Consider the following 14,422-nt stretch of genomic DNA (forward strand, 5'->3'; position numbering starts at 1 on the left):
TTTCCTGCATCCCACTCAGATCTGACATTCCTGATCTGACCTTTCTGTACATGACCTACAATTAGATAGTCTTACAAGTAATCTGACCTTTTTAGTTTGGGAATTAGAAAATGGAGACAAATGACTTCCCTGAACAAAAATACAGCGCTGATATTTTTTTTTTCCTTGCGTCTTGGTCCTTTCAATGTTCTTTTATTATGAAAAATCACTGTAGCAACACTTGCCTCTAATCTGGCTGTGGGCTTGATAAATCCCAACGTGACACAATAGGGTTTTACTGCCCTGTTGGTGTCTCATTGTTTTCACACAAGGCAAGTGCCAGCAGCAAACTGTGTTGATGCGTAGGCAAATTAGGGAGCTTGGGGGTGAATAGCCAGGTATACTTACCAAAAAGGCATTTACATTGTATTATACAAGTAAAATAAATTCCTTACAGAAAATGTAGAATTAAAGAGAAAAAGATACTCAACTATAATCCCACATTATATAACCCTTCCTTGCATTTTGGCATTTTTCTTTCAATTGTCTCTCTAATTCTCTCTCTCTACACACTTACGTATTTAAAACATCATCACAACCATACAGTAAATCCACACGTATTGTGCTTTCTATATCATGTATTTTTCCATCTTATAACCATAACAGTCAACATTTAAATAGATGTTTCATTTTAAAATTCATATGCTATTAAACAGAATTTTGGAAAATAAGAAAAAATTACTCTTATTTCTCTAACCTGACAGAAAAAGCATGTGACACTTTTGTTAATTCCCGTGTTTATACAGTTTTTTCTCCCTACATGGTTGTAATCATACACATGTGTATATACCCTGCCTTATGAATGTTTTCCTATACTGTTGACACAAACTTTATAAAGATTTTTAATGACTGCCTAATATTTTTAAGAGGATGCAGTATGGTCTATTTAACTGTACTTTGGTATTTTGAGGTTGTTTCCAATTCCTTATTTCATGCTTTTTCCCCAAACCTTTTTCCATGTTTTGAATCATTTGTTAGAATGAAATTCCAGAAATAGCATTAGCAGGTTTTCTTGCTTTTGTTTTTACAATTTTTTTACAGTTCTTGCTAACTTACTTTATAAAAGTGTTAATTATATTACTACCTCCAATTTTTGTAGTAATGATGCATCATTGAGGCCATTAGATTGTTTTTTGTGAGCGGCATGGCGTACTTTTTTGGCTTTCAAAATTCTTACTTCTTCATCCATAAGTCTGAAAAGTTTCTTGTCATTTTCTATAATTTACATGCATGGGATACTATAACGATTAATGAGAACATAAATATCGGGAACATTTGAATCTCTGATCTCTAAGTAAGGACAATGTAATGGGTAAAATATTTTAATCATAGAAACCTCAAAATATAACCAAAGTCTATATACTCACAATAAAAGGTATCTTTAAAATATCTTCAGAGCTCTCATCAGGAATATTATAGAAAATTACATTTATTATATGAAATAAGAATCTTAGCTAAATTACTAGGTTCACCGTAAGACAAAGTTTAATACATTCTATTCCACATACTCACAGGATTTGAGCCTTTGACTCTACAATTTAATAGACCTCCTCAAACAGGAAGAGCTGTCAAATTGTGATCAGGGCATAATCAGCAACCCAATCTTAAAATAACATAAATCATTGCAAAAGAAATGTCTAGAGACTATGCTTCAATTTAGTCAGTCATGGAATAGAATAGAAAATATAAGAGTGCTTTGTACATAGTAAGGGAAAGTATCAGTTTGTGAAACTTTTTTTTTCTCAGTTGTATGCCTGAGGCATGTGTGATTTTGCTGTTTGTTGAAGTAACAAACAGCTAAAGATAAGCATAAAAGGAAATTTATATCTTTAAATACTTACACAATAACCCAAGAAAGATCTAAAACCAGTGATCTCAGCTTTCACTGTAAGCTAGAAAAAGAAGAGTAAATTAAACTTGGGGTAAGTAAAGGATGAAATGAATAATGATGAGTAGAAATCAACAAAATTAATAGTGGATGGAAAAAAATGTATAAAACCAAAATCTGGTTCTTTGAAAATACTGGTAAAACTGCTAAACCTTTAACCATACTGACAAATAGGGAAAAAAAAGAAAGACACAAATTACCATTATCAGGAATGAAAGAAACTACATATATTAAAAGGATAATAAGGAACTGCTATGAACAATTCTATGCCCACAAATTGAACAACTCTGTTGAAATAGAAAAAGTCATTAAAAAACACAAATTACCAAAATTGGCTCAAGAAGATAGAGAAACATGAATAGCCCTAAATCAATTAAACAAATTGAATTCATAATTTAAAACCTTCCTTAAAGCAAACTTTGTACCCAGATAGATTTACTGGTGAATTTCTATCTAAGGAAGCAGTGATACCAAGTCTTTAATGGAAATAAAAAAAGGAGGGCGTCACTTCACAACTCATTTTGTGAGACCAGCATTACCCTGATACCAAAACCAGACTGTGACACTGCAAAAAAAACTATAGACCAATATTCCTCATGAACTTAGATACAAAAGTCCTTAACAAAATATTAGCAAAGAGAAACCAGAAACATAAAAAGGATAATATATAATGACCAAGTTATATATTGGTCAGAATAACAGAACAAAGGAGAAAGACCATATCATTATCTCAGTAGCTACCAAAAACTTTTTGACAAAGTTATATAATACATCCTTTCATGGTTAAAAACACCAAACAAACAACAAAAAAAAACACCTCTCAGCAAACGAGGATTAGCAGAGGACTTCCTCTACCTAATAAAGATCTGTAATGAAGGAAAAGAAGAAGAAGAAAAAAAGAAGGAGAAGAAGGAAGAAGGAGAAACCTATTACTGATACCAAAGGCACAGGCAACAAAAGAAAAAATAGATTAATTTGACTTCTTGAAAATGTGTGCCTCAAAATAATAAAAAGACAACCCACAGAATGGGAGAATATATTTGCAAATCATATCTGATAAGGTATTCATATCCAGAATATATAGAGAACTCCTGAAATTCAACAACAACAACAACAAAAAAAAAACTTGCTTCAAAAATGAGCAATGGGTTTGAACAAACATTTCTCCAAAGAAGATAAACAAATGGCAAATAAGCACATGAAAAGATTATCAACACCACTAATCATTAGAGAAATGTAAATCAAAACTACAGTGAGATACCACCTCATGCCCACTAGGATGTCTACTAACAACAACAACAAAAACAAAAACAAAACAGAAAATAAGTGTTGGTGAGGATGTAGAGAAATTGGAATCCTTGCACACTGTTGGTGGGAACATAAAATGGTACAGCTGCTGTGGAAAGCAGTATGATGGTTTCTCAAAAAATTAAAAATAGAATTACCATTTCATCTAGCAATTCCACCCACATATATACCCCAGAACTGAAAACAGAGTCTTGAAGAGATATTTGCACCCCATGTTCATAGCAGCATTATTCAAAATTGATAAAACAAGGAGGCAACCCAAGTGTCCATTGATGTTGGAATGGATAAGCAAAATGTGGTATATACATATCATGGAATATTATTCAGCCTTAAAAAGGAAGGAAATTCTGATATATGCTACAACATGGATGAAACTTGAGGAGATTATGCTAAATGAAATAGCCAGTCAAAAAAAAAAAAAAAACAAATATGAGGTACTTAAAGTAGTTAAACTCATAGAGACAAAAAGTTGAATGGTAGTTGCCAGGGACTGGTGGGAAGAAGGAATGAGGAGTTATTGTTTAATGGTTATAAAGTTTCAGTTTTGCAAGATGAAAAGAATTCTGAGGGTTAATGCTGGTGAGTTTGCAGAATAATATGAATATATTTAATGCCAGTGAATTGTATGTGCAAAAATGAATGAGATGGTAAATTTTATATTACATGTATTTTACATTTTTTTTTTAATTGGGAAAAAGCCCTGTTACTAACATCACACTTATAATGGTGAAAGTCTGAATGTTTTCCCCATATGATTGAGAACAAAAAAGGATATTTACTCTCACTGCTTCAATTCAAATTGTACTGTAGGTAGGTACTAATTAGTGGAATAAGGAGAGGAAAATAAACAAAAGCATATAGATTAGTAATTTTAACAGTAAATTTGTATTTTTACATGACATGATCATGTGCATATAAAATCCTAAGAATCTGCAAAAAGCTACTAGAACCCATAAGTGAATTTATCAATATCATAGGATATACTGTCAATATACAAAAATATGAGTATACCAAAAATACCATCAATGAACAATCAGAAACTGATTTTTCAAAGTACCGTTAACAATAATGTCCAAAAAACATGATATCCTTAAGGATATATTTCATAATACATGTGCAAGACCTGTGTATTGAAAACTACAAAATATTGCTGAGAGAAATTAAAGAAGGCATAAATAAATGGAAAATATACCGCAGAAGGCTCAGTATTGTTAAGATTTCAATTATTCCCAAATTGATTTGTAGATTTAACAGTCAAAATCCAAGGAGGCTTTTATGTAGAAACTGACAAGTTGATTCCAAAAATGTATGGAAATGCAAAGGACTTAGATCAGCTAAAACAATTTAGAAAAGGAAGAATAATGTTGGAGGGTGTTTGCTACCTGCTTTAAAGACTTTAAAAAGCAACAGTAATCCAAACAGTGTGGTATTGGTATAAGCAGTCATGAAATCAATGGAACAGAATATTGAGCCCAGAACAAGATCCACATATATAAGGATATTTTTAAATTTTTGACAAAAGTGCCAAGATAAATTCAATGAGATGAAAACTGTCTTTTTAACAAATGGTTGCAGAATAACGAGGTATCCATATGGAAAACAATGAAGCCATTCTTTATCTCATACCATACAAAAAATTAACTCAAAATGAATAATAGACCTATATGTAAAAGCAAAAACTATAAAAAATTTCAAAGGAAACATAGGGAAACATTTCAATGACACTGAAATAGACAAAAGTTTTGTAGGATACAAAAAGCACAAACCATAAAGAAAAAAACTGAATTGCACATCATCAAAATTTGAAAGTTCTGCTCCTTAAAAGATATTTCAAAGAAAATGAAAATAACAAGCCACAGACTGGGAGCAAATATTTACCACGCATATATTCTGACTAAGGATTTGTATCCAGTATATATAAAGAAATCTTATTACTAAATAAGACAATTCAGTTTAAAAGTGGGCAAAAATATGAACAAGAGATTAAGATTATCAGACTATGTATATCACAAAAGAAGACATAAGAATGGCCAATAAGCACATGAAATGATGTTCAGTATTATTCATTATCAGAGAAAACAAATTAAAACCTCATTGAGATCTCACCATGCACTTATTCAAGTGGATAAAATTTAAAAGACCAACACCAACCAAACATAAGTGAGAATGTGGAGAACCAGAACTCTCATATTGTTGGTGGGAGTGTAAAACGGTACAACCACTTCAGAAAAAGTCTTGACTATTTCTTAAAAGTTCAATATTCATTTACCATACGATCCAGAAATTCAACTCCTAGGTATTTATGCATCAATAAAGTTTGTTTGTTTTTGTTGTTGTTGTTTTAGTTAAAAAAAAAAGACTGGCAATATCAGGTGTTGTAGAATGTGGAGCAACCAGAACTACTATAAAATATACAACCATTTTAGAAGACAGTTTGTCAATTTCTTTTGAAGTTATCAGCCCACAATCCACTCCTAGCGATTTATTCCAAGAGTAATGAAAGCATATATCTACACAAAGACTTGGACAAAAATGCTCATGCTGGCTTTATTCCTAAAAGTCCTAAACTGGAATCCAAATTTTCAACAATAGGTGAATGAATAAATAGTGGAATATCTATAAAGTGGATTAGTGCTCAGCAATAAAAAGGGATAAACTATGATGCACATAACGTGGATAACTCTCAAAAAATTTTGCTGAGCAAAATAAGCCAGATGCAAAAGAGCACATACTGCATGATTTTATTATGTGAAACTCCAGTAAAAACAAAACTAATTGATGCTGAGTGAAAGCAGATCAGTGGTTGCCTGGGGCAAGGGACAGGAGTTGAAGATTGGCTGCAGAGGGGCCCAGCGGAATTTTTTTCAAGAGATATGAATGTTCTATATCTTGATTGTGGTGGTGGTTACACCGATGTATGCATTCATCAAAACTCATTGAACTGTACGTGCATTTTACTGTGCATAAACTATGCTTCAATAAAGTTTATTTTAAAAGCATTTGGAAACCACGGGTCTAATGGGTATAGGGGAAATAATCATTAGGGTTACAACATTTTGTTAAATTATATCAATTAACAGAGGAAGCAAATATGTGTTGCTAATACAATCAGATTAAATTTAAACAAAATTTAAAAACAGTAATACATGCACATGGTTATAAAATAAATAGTACAGAGGACGTATAATGAAAATAAATATCCCTTTGCCCCATTCTATCCCAACCTCAGTCATTTCCCCAAAGTCACCCACTTTTAATATTTTAATTCCACCTGCCCCCTTTTACCTCAGTGAACTAGAGTGTCAACTGGTAGATACGGAACAGTTGATGAAAGGCATTTAATCGTGATATAAACCAGAAGGGCCAGTAAATTAAGCCGAAGGCTGCTGATCTGTCCACATTGCAACAGTAGCCTCTCTGATTTGTATGAGATACTTCCACATTCTGGAGTTTTCAAATTCCCCAAAGTACATTCTTGTTTATAATTTGAAAGCCACCTGATGTCAAACCCTGAATGTTTTAAATAAAAAGCTTTGTAATGGAAACAAATGCTAATGAAAACATTCCGTAGGAAGGGCCAAAACAGCAAATTCCAGGAATGAGGGAAAGAAGTTCTGTTCGTTATTGTGTAACTTGCTGGGATGCCATCCATAGTTTGCTTTTTGAGTAGCCATTGAAATAGCAAGTCTTGATACAGGAAGGGAAACTCTCCCTCAGCTCCTCTTTCTGAGAAGGCGATCTTTAAAATAGAGAACACTGAACTGTGGCTGTAAAGCTGCATTAACGCAGTGTCTCACATTTGTGCATTCATTAGCAACTATTTTGGAGTGACTTTTTGGAGCCAGGCGCTGGCTACACTGGCTTGGGGAATCAGAGATAAAAAGACAGTCCCTACTCTTAAAGAACTTAAGAGTCTAGTGGGAGACATGTACAAAAAATTAAAATTGAAAAAAAAAATTAAAATTGAAACAATAGTTATGTTCAGGGTGTGCCAGTGCATTGGTTGGGCTGGGGAGTTGGACAACGAAGGCAGAGGCTAGCCTTGGAGAGGACATAATACTTGCCCTGGAACTGAGGGGTCTTTCAGGGGGCTTCAGAAGAGATAGGGTAATAGTGCATTTGGGGTAAGAGAACTATAAGGAGTTCACTATCACCAGGGAGGAAAACATGTAGCGTGTGATGGTGAGAGGTAAGGCTGGGAAATAGGGCCCATGTGCCTGTTACGGTTTTTTGGTCATAAGCAAAAGAACTAATTTGGTTAACGTAAACAAAAAGAGAATTTATTGGAAAGATGAGTAGCTCACAGAATTGACGGGAAAGCTGAAGTAGGCTTGGAAATGGGATCAAGGGCAACTGCAGAACTCCAGGCAGCAGGAACTACTCAACTGTCAGAGTGAGTGAGCGCCAATACAATTTTTTCCATTCGTTCATAATTTGACTTAGGATTCGAAATCCTGAGAGAGTATAATTGACCTTATATCATGGACCCACCCATCTAGGGCACTCTGATTTATTGTCCTACCAACACTCCCCACAATGGGGAAAAGGTAATTCCCAAAAGAAATCTAAGTGTACCACCAAAAGAAGGGGAAGGTGAGGATATGACTTTTTGAGTTTAGGTGTTACCCTATGGACTCTAGGAAACCACTGAAGAATTATGAATAAGAAACTAAGATGATCAGAAATGTAGATTTTAAATCATCTTGGTTTAAACTGGAAGATGGATTGAAGTGGGAAAAAGAATGGTATGATGGAGACTTGGATAAAAACTTGGCTTTCTGGGGTGGCCGGTTGGCTCTGTTAGTTAGAGCACGGTGCTCTTAACAAGGTTGCTGGCTTGATCCCCACATGGGCCACTGTGAGCTTCGCCCTCCACAACTAGATTGAAACAACTACTTGGAGCTGACGGGTCCTGGAAAAACACACTTAAATAAAAATAAAAAATAAAACAAAACAAAACTTGGCTTTCATTCAAGTGGGAGATAGTGAATGCTTGAATTTGATAGGAATATGGAAGTTGGTAGGATGGAGAGGAATATGAAAGGTATTTAATCTGCTATGTACTATAATCTCTCTCTTTTACGTTCATTTAGTCTTAGTTCTACAAGGAACTATAATTAATGTGTACCATTGGTTCTTATGCGTATGTCAATGATTCTCTAGTCATTTTGATTGTCTGAAGCTCTTCCTCTAGTACAGGGGTGTCCAAACTTTTTTCAACGTTTTTCACCAAGGGCCATATGCGGTAAAATACACAAGCAGCCAGGCCACTCACTCCAGGTGAAGTACGTATTGCCTCACCTGGTTTATTTAAGTAAACTAAATATATTTTTGGAATTTGCTACGGGCCAATTAACAATGGATCACGGGCCGCAGTTGGCCCGTGGGCCGCAGTTTGGACACCCCTGATCTAGTAGATTCACTAGCAGGGCCTTATGGGAGCAATATTCCCTGAGTTTTTGCATGATGTAAAAATTTATCTGTGCCTTTTAGAGGTCAGTTTTGCCAGATATAAAATCCTTGATTCATATTTTCTTTCTTCGCGTATCTTAAGTATGTTATTCCATTTTTTTTCTGACATGAAATGTTGCTATTAAAATCTAAACATACTAATCTGATTTTATTTCTAATTTTATGTCATGTAGTGTCCTTGTCTAGATGCCCAAAGTATTTTTTTTTCTTTTTCTTTAAAACCAAATCATTTTAGCAGATTATATCTTGGTGTTGGTCATTCTGGATCACCATTTTCAAGATACACAGTGTGCTTTTTGAACATGCTTTTTGAACATAGCTTTAAGGTTGTTTTTTAAATTTTAGGAAAGTTTTCCTGAATTATATTTTTAGTATATTTGTTCTCTTCTCTTGCTTCATTTTTATTTTTTAAAAAGTTCTATTATCTATGTGTTGGATTTTTTTTTTTTGCCTGTCTTTAACACTTGCCACTTTCTCTCAAATTCTTTACTTTTCTCCAGTTTTTTTTAATTCAAACAATGTCCTTCCTTTTCATCTTTTTCTTAATATATCACTTGTGTTTATTTACTCTTATGTTCATTCTAGTTTAGTCTTTATTTAAAATTTTTTTTTTTAATTTGTACTTCTATTCTTTTTTGGGTTCTGTCACCTCATTTCTTAATATTTCCAATTCTGACTTATATTCTTTCATATCTTGAACAATATTTTTAATGCCTTTTAGCTTTTTATGCAATAGTACATTAGATGTTAATATTTTCTTTTTTTCTTAGTGTTTCTTTCTAGCATGATTTCATTGGGTTGTTAGTCTGCTCCTTATTTTCTCTCTCTCTTTTTTTCCTGATAATAAACTTGTATGGACTTTGAGTAGCACACTTTTCTGTTGCCCATATTCATGTGAAATTCGTTTCCCTAAAATTTTGCAAGGAAGCTTAGTTCAGTTGTCTTTTTTTAACTTCACAGAGCTCCCTCTTTTGTTGTTTTTGTATAGCGTTAAAATGAGAGTGGTTTGCCCTTTGAGATTTCCTGGCTCTATTTTCTGGCCCCACTTTTATCTGGACTTTCTCTTTCCTTCTTTGTTGTCCCTGCCCTGCTCAGTTTTGATTCCATTTCCAGCAGCTTCTTCCCAGTGTGGGACCCTGTCCTGGAAAGGAGCCATGGTTAGTTATTTTCCAGAGTATAGGGTCTGGACTTCTCCAGCCTCTATAGACCTTCATACTGTGAGATCCTTACACTTACTTGTTATTGGAGTGGGTAAAACCCTTAATACTTTCTAGTGATTGCCAATTGGCTATTTTCATGTTTTCTTCTTAGGGCTGTCAAATGCCCCATTGTTTCCCTCTGCTTTTTTTTCTTACATAGCTGCCAATAGCTCTTGGTGGTTTGTTCCTACCTGCTTGTAATTTAAGGTTTATGGGATACTTTGTTACCTAGTTTTGTTGTAAATATTGTTCAAGGATTTTGGATTTTGCTATCTAATTATTGTCTTTTTCTTGGGGAATTTGGGAAGATCTAAAAACTATGCCACCACAGTCATTGCTGCCATCTTCCCAGAATCTTGGTATATACTCTTATTTTCACTGAAAGGTTTAATACTATGGCTTTCTTTTTGGGTGCACTCTCTCTCCGATCACTTGTTCTGAGGGAAGTCAGCTGCCATGTCAGGAGAACACTCAGGTATCCCTGTGGAGAGGTCACCCTGGCAAAGAACTGAGGACTTTAGCCAACGTCCTGTGAGGCACTGTGTCCTGCCAACAATCACATGAGTGATTTTGGAAGCACATCTTCCCCACTCAAGCCTGCTGATGACTCTATAGACCAAGTCAACAGCTTGACTGAAACCTCACGAGAGATTCTGAACCAGAACTACCCAGCTAAACTAATCCTGGATTCCTGATCCTCAGAAATTGTGAGATAAATGTTTGCTGCTTTAAGTGTGAAGTTTTGGGGTAATTTGTTACCTAGTAACAGATAACAAAAACATATATGAATAGATGATCTCACTTGGTAGGTCTAGATGTCTTGCTGACTTCAGTGATGTTTTTTCCAACATTTTATTACAGAAAATTTCAAACATGCAGCAAAGTCACAAGATTTTACAGTGAACACCCATATACCCACCACCTAGATTCTATTAACATTTTTCTGTGGCTTTTAATGGCATCATATAGAACTTGTAGGAGAACATTTTATTCATAACATTTCAAAATATTTACCAAATTGTAGACTCCGAAATCATCACTTTTCAAGGCAAACTGTTGCCCTTTTTAGACAATTGTGTTTATTTAACTATTCTTTCTTATTTTGAGTTGAAATTTGTTTTACTTAATTTTCCATCTGTTGATTCTCCAATGGTGCCATGGAGAATAAATCCATTCCCTCTCCCAAGTCATAGCCATTTGACGATTTGGAGACAAGTGTTATGACTTCTCTAAATCCCCTTTTCTCCCTATTCCCTTCATTTCTTGCCCTTCTGCTATTCTGCTTTTGCTATTTTTCAGCTGATTCGGGCTAATGGGAAGTACTAATGAGAGATTAGAGAGAGGAAGAAACCAGGGTATTCACACAGCCCCCCTCTTTCTTCTCTGGCTGGTATCTCCATCATTGACTGCATCTCCTCCATGGCTCCATTACTTGCCTGACAGTCTTGCCATGGTTCAGCTTCTACTGGGTGATCCACTTCTTCTCTTTGTTCCTTCACTTCTTCTCTTTGTTCCTCTAGTGAGTTTTCCTGCTGTTGATAATCTCTGGACTGCGTCACCATCCACTGTTGGCTTCTCATCTCCTCCATAAGCTAGATAACTAATATCCTGCATTAAATTCCATTTCAAATACTTAGAATGCTTTCTGTTCTCCTGATTAGATCCTGACTGCTATAGGGGTGTCCCATGTAATTTTTGAGGAAGATATGTCATAAGAGGATACCTGTGGGGTTCTCCACAATCACCTGTCACTTCTCCCAAAGACAGGAAATTGTGTTACATGGATTTATGTTGCCTTATCTGTGCCTTGCCACCCATGGAATGCCTGGAGGTATAAGAGAAATCTGTTTTTAGAGATGCAGTTGGAATTAGATGAGGAAAACGTACAATAATAGTATTTTGGAAAACGGTATATTAATGATTTGTAACTATGGGAAAGGAAGTAGTCTTTGGAGTGATATACTATAAACAAGATTAGAAGAAACTTGATAACCAAGGAGGAATTAGAAAATTAAAGTCAGGCAGATGACTAAAAAGCTGAATGTACATTGAAAATCTTCCTTCAGTAATAAAAAAAGTCCAGTCATCATGAAATATAAACACCAGTAACATTGTATGACTCATTGCTAATGTTTAAAAAAAACAGGGAAATCAAAGCATCATGCATTAGTACTGCTTCTCATTATATGACTTAGATTAAATATTCTATTTATTGTAATTTTTGTAAAATCTCAACAATATGTTATTGTTATTGTCATTCATCTCCATCTACACTGCAGGTGCTGAATACATTATAGGAATTAGAGATGAATAAGGAATAAATACGTAAATTTCAAAAAATGTTTCTGGAAATCACCATCATGCAACTATAATCTCAACATTAAATAAAATAGTAGAATAAATATTTAAAAAGACAAAATGTGTAAGCTTTTAAAGGATGAAGGAATTCTGACTAATCAACAGCAGTGATGAATTATAAATAGCAGACCTTGCCAGATTGGCGTGAGTGGTTTTCTGGGGGTTTTTTGGATTTTGAATTCCAGGAACAAGAGGAAAAGAGACATGTTAGATATTCTAGACTGGGCTATCGGTAAAGCATTTTGATCTAGCATCTTGTGAAATCTCAATTACGAAATGAATTTATAGTGACTTCCAGGTGAGGGTGGTAACTGGAAACTTCCAAGGAAGGCTTAGAGGAACAAATGAGCAAGGACAGGGAATTTTTAAAACACTTTTTCATTGTGAAATATACATAGAAATTTACTATATAATGAAAATGTACTGTTTCAAGAAAAATTTAAAGTGAATACTCAGTTCCAGAGCTCGGACGTTGCCAGTACCGTAGAATCTTACCTTGTATTTGTTTTCCATCACAATTCTCTTTCACCCCACCCCACCCCCACAGAGATAGCCATTATCCGGACTTGGTAGCCATGTCCTTGCTTTTTTATTACAGTGTCACCATCTACCTATGAATTCCCCAACAGGAAAGTAGCTTTGCCTGTTTTGAACTTCATATACCTGGAATCATACTGTATATATTCTTTTTATTCAATATTATTTTGTTGTTATATGTTGTGTGTATCTGTGTCTCATCCATTTTCATTGCTGTGTAGTATTCCATTTTTGTTATGTAACACAGTTGATCTACTCTATTGTTGTATATTAGCTTTGCTGCAGCCAACAACCCTTCAGTTGCACTGGCTTCAATAACCAATATTTGTTTCTTGCTTTTGATACTTGTAAACTGTATCATCTTAGTTTCTTTTCTATGTGTTTTCTCATTTCAGGATACAGACAAAGGGAGCAAACTGTCTAGGACATGCATTTTTGTGGCAGAGGTAGAAACGATAGCTTTGACAGAAGCTCATTAAGACTCTTACGAATGTAATATATATTATGTCTGTTCTCACGTTCTATTGGCCAAACCATGTCTCATGGCCAAGCCAAAAGTCAATTAGGTGATATGTCTACCCCTCTCACGGGAAGCATGGCAAGTTACCTGGTAGGGAGACATACATAGTTCTTTTCAAAGGAAAGGTGCTACAATTTGCCACCACTATCAACGTTCCCATATTTGGTTATCCCAAAAGTGTTATTATGAGTTTTCTTGTATATGTATCCTGATGCAAACGGGAATGAATTTCTCAGGAGTAAAATTGCTAGTTATGTGTGTTTTTAACTTTACTAAGCGATATCAAACTGTTTTTGCAAAATGGTTTCATTGGTTTACACACCAACCTATAGTGTACGAGAGTTCCAAACGTGCCACAACCTCACTGACTGTAGATATAGTTAGGTATATAATCTTGTGAGTAAGTGGTTGTAGGTTGGTGTGGTTTTAATTTGTATTCCCCTAAGTATTAATGAGATTGAATACTGTTTTATATACTAATCGAATAGGAATTTTAAAGTGCCTATTCAAATCTTTTCCCCATTTTTCTGTAGAGTATCTGTCTTTTACTTAATAAGTTTTAGGAGTTCTTTATTCTATATATGAGTTCTTTGTCACATATATGTATTGGAAATATCTTCTCCTGCTCTTTTACTTCTTTTTCACTTGGATTTGTATCTTTTGATGAATACAAGTTTTTAATTTTGATGATGTCTAGTATATCATCATTTTCTTTCATAGTTAGTGCTGTTTTGTCTTGTTTAATAGCTTTTTTTACTCCAAGGGTCTGAAGACATTTTCTTTGTTATGTTCTTTTTGCTTTGCCACTCATATTTAGGTCTATAATACACTGGGTATTGACTTTTATTTTTTATTTTTTTTAAAGATTTTATTGGGGAAGGGGAACAGGACTTTATTGGGGAACAGTGTGTACTTCCAGGCCTTTTTTCCAAGTCAAGTTGTTGTCCTTTCAATCTTAGTTGTGGAGGGTGCCGTTCAGCTTCACGTTGTTGTCCTTTCAGTCTTAGTTGGGGAGGGCGCAGCTCAGCTCCCGGTCCAGTTGCCGTTGCTAGTTGCAGGGGGCGCTGCCCACCATCCCTTGCGGGAGTCAAAACGGCAACC

This window comes from Rhinolophus ferrumequinum, chromosome 6 (genome assembly GCF_004115265.2).
Source record: "Rhinolophus ferrumequinum isolate MPI-CBG mRhiFer1 chromosome 6, mRhiFer1_v1.p, whole genome shotgun sequence".
In the NCBI taxonomy this organism is placed as follows: domain Eukaryota; kingdom Metazoa; phylum Chordata; class Mammalia; order Chiroptera; family Rhinolophidae; genus Rhinolophus; species Rhinolophus ferrumequinum.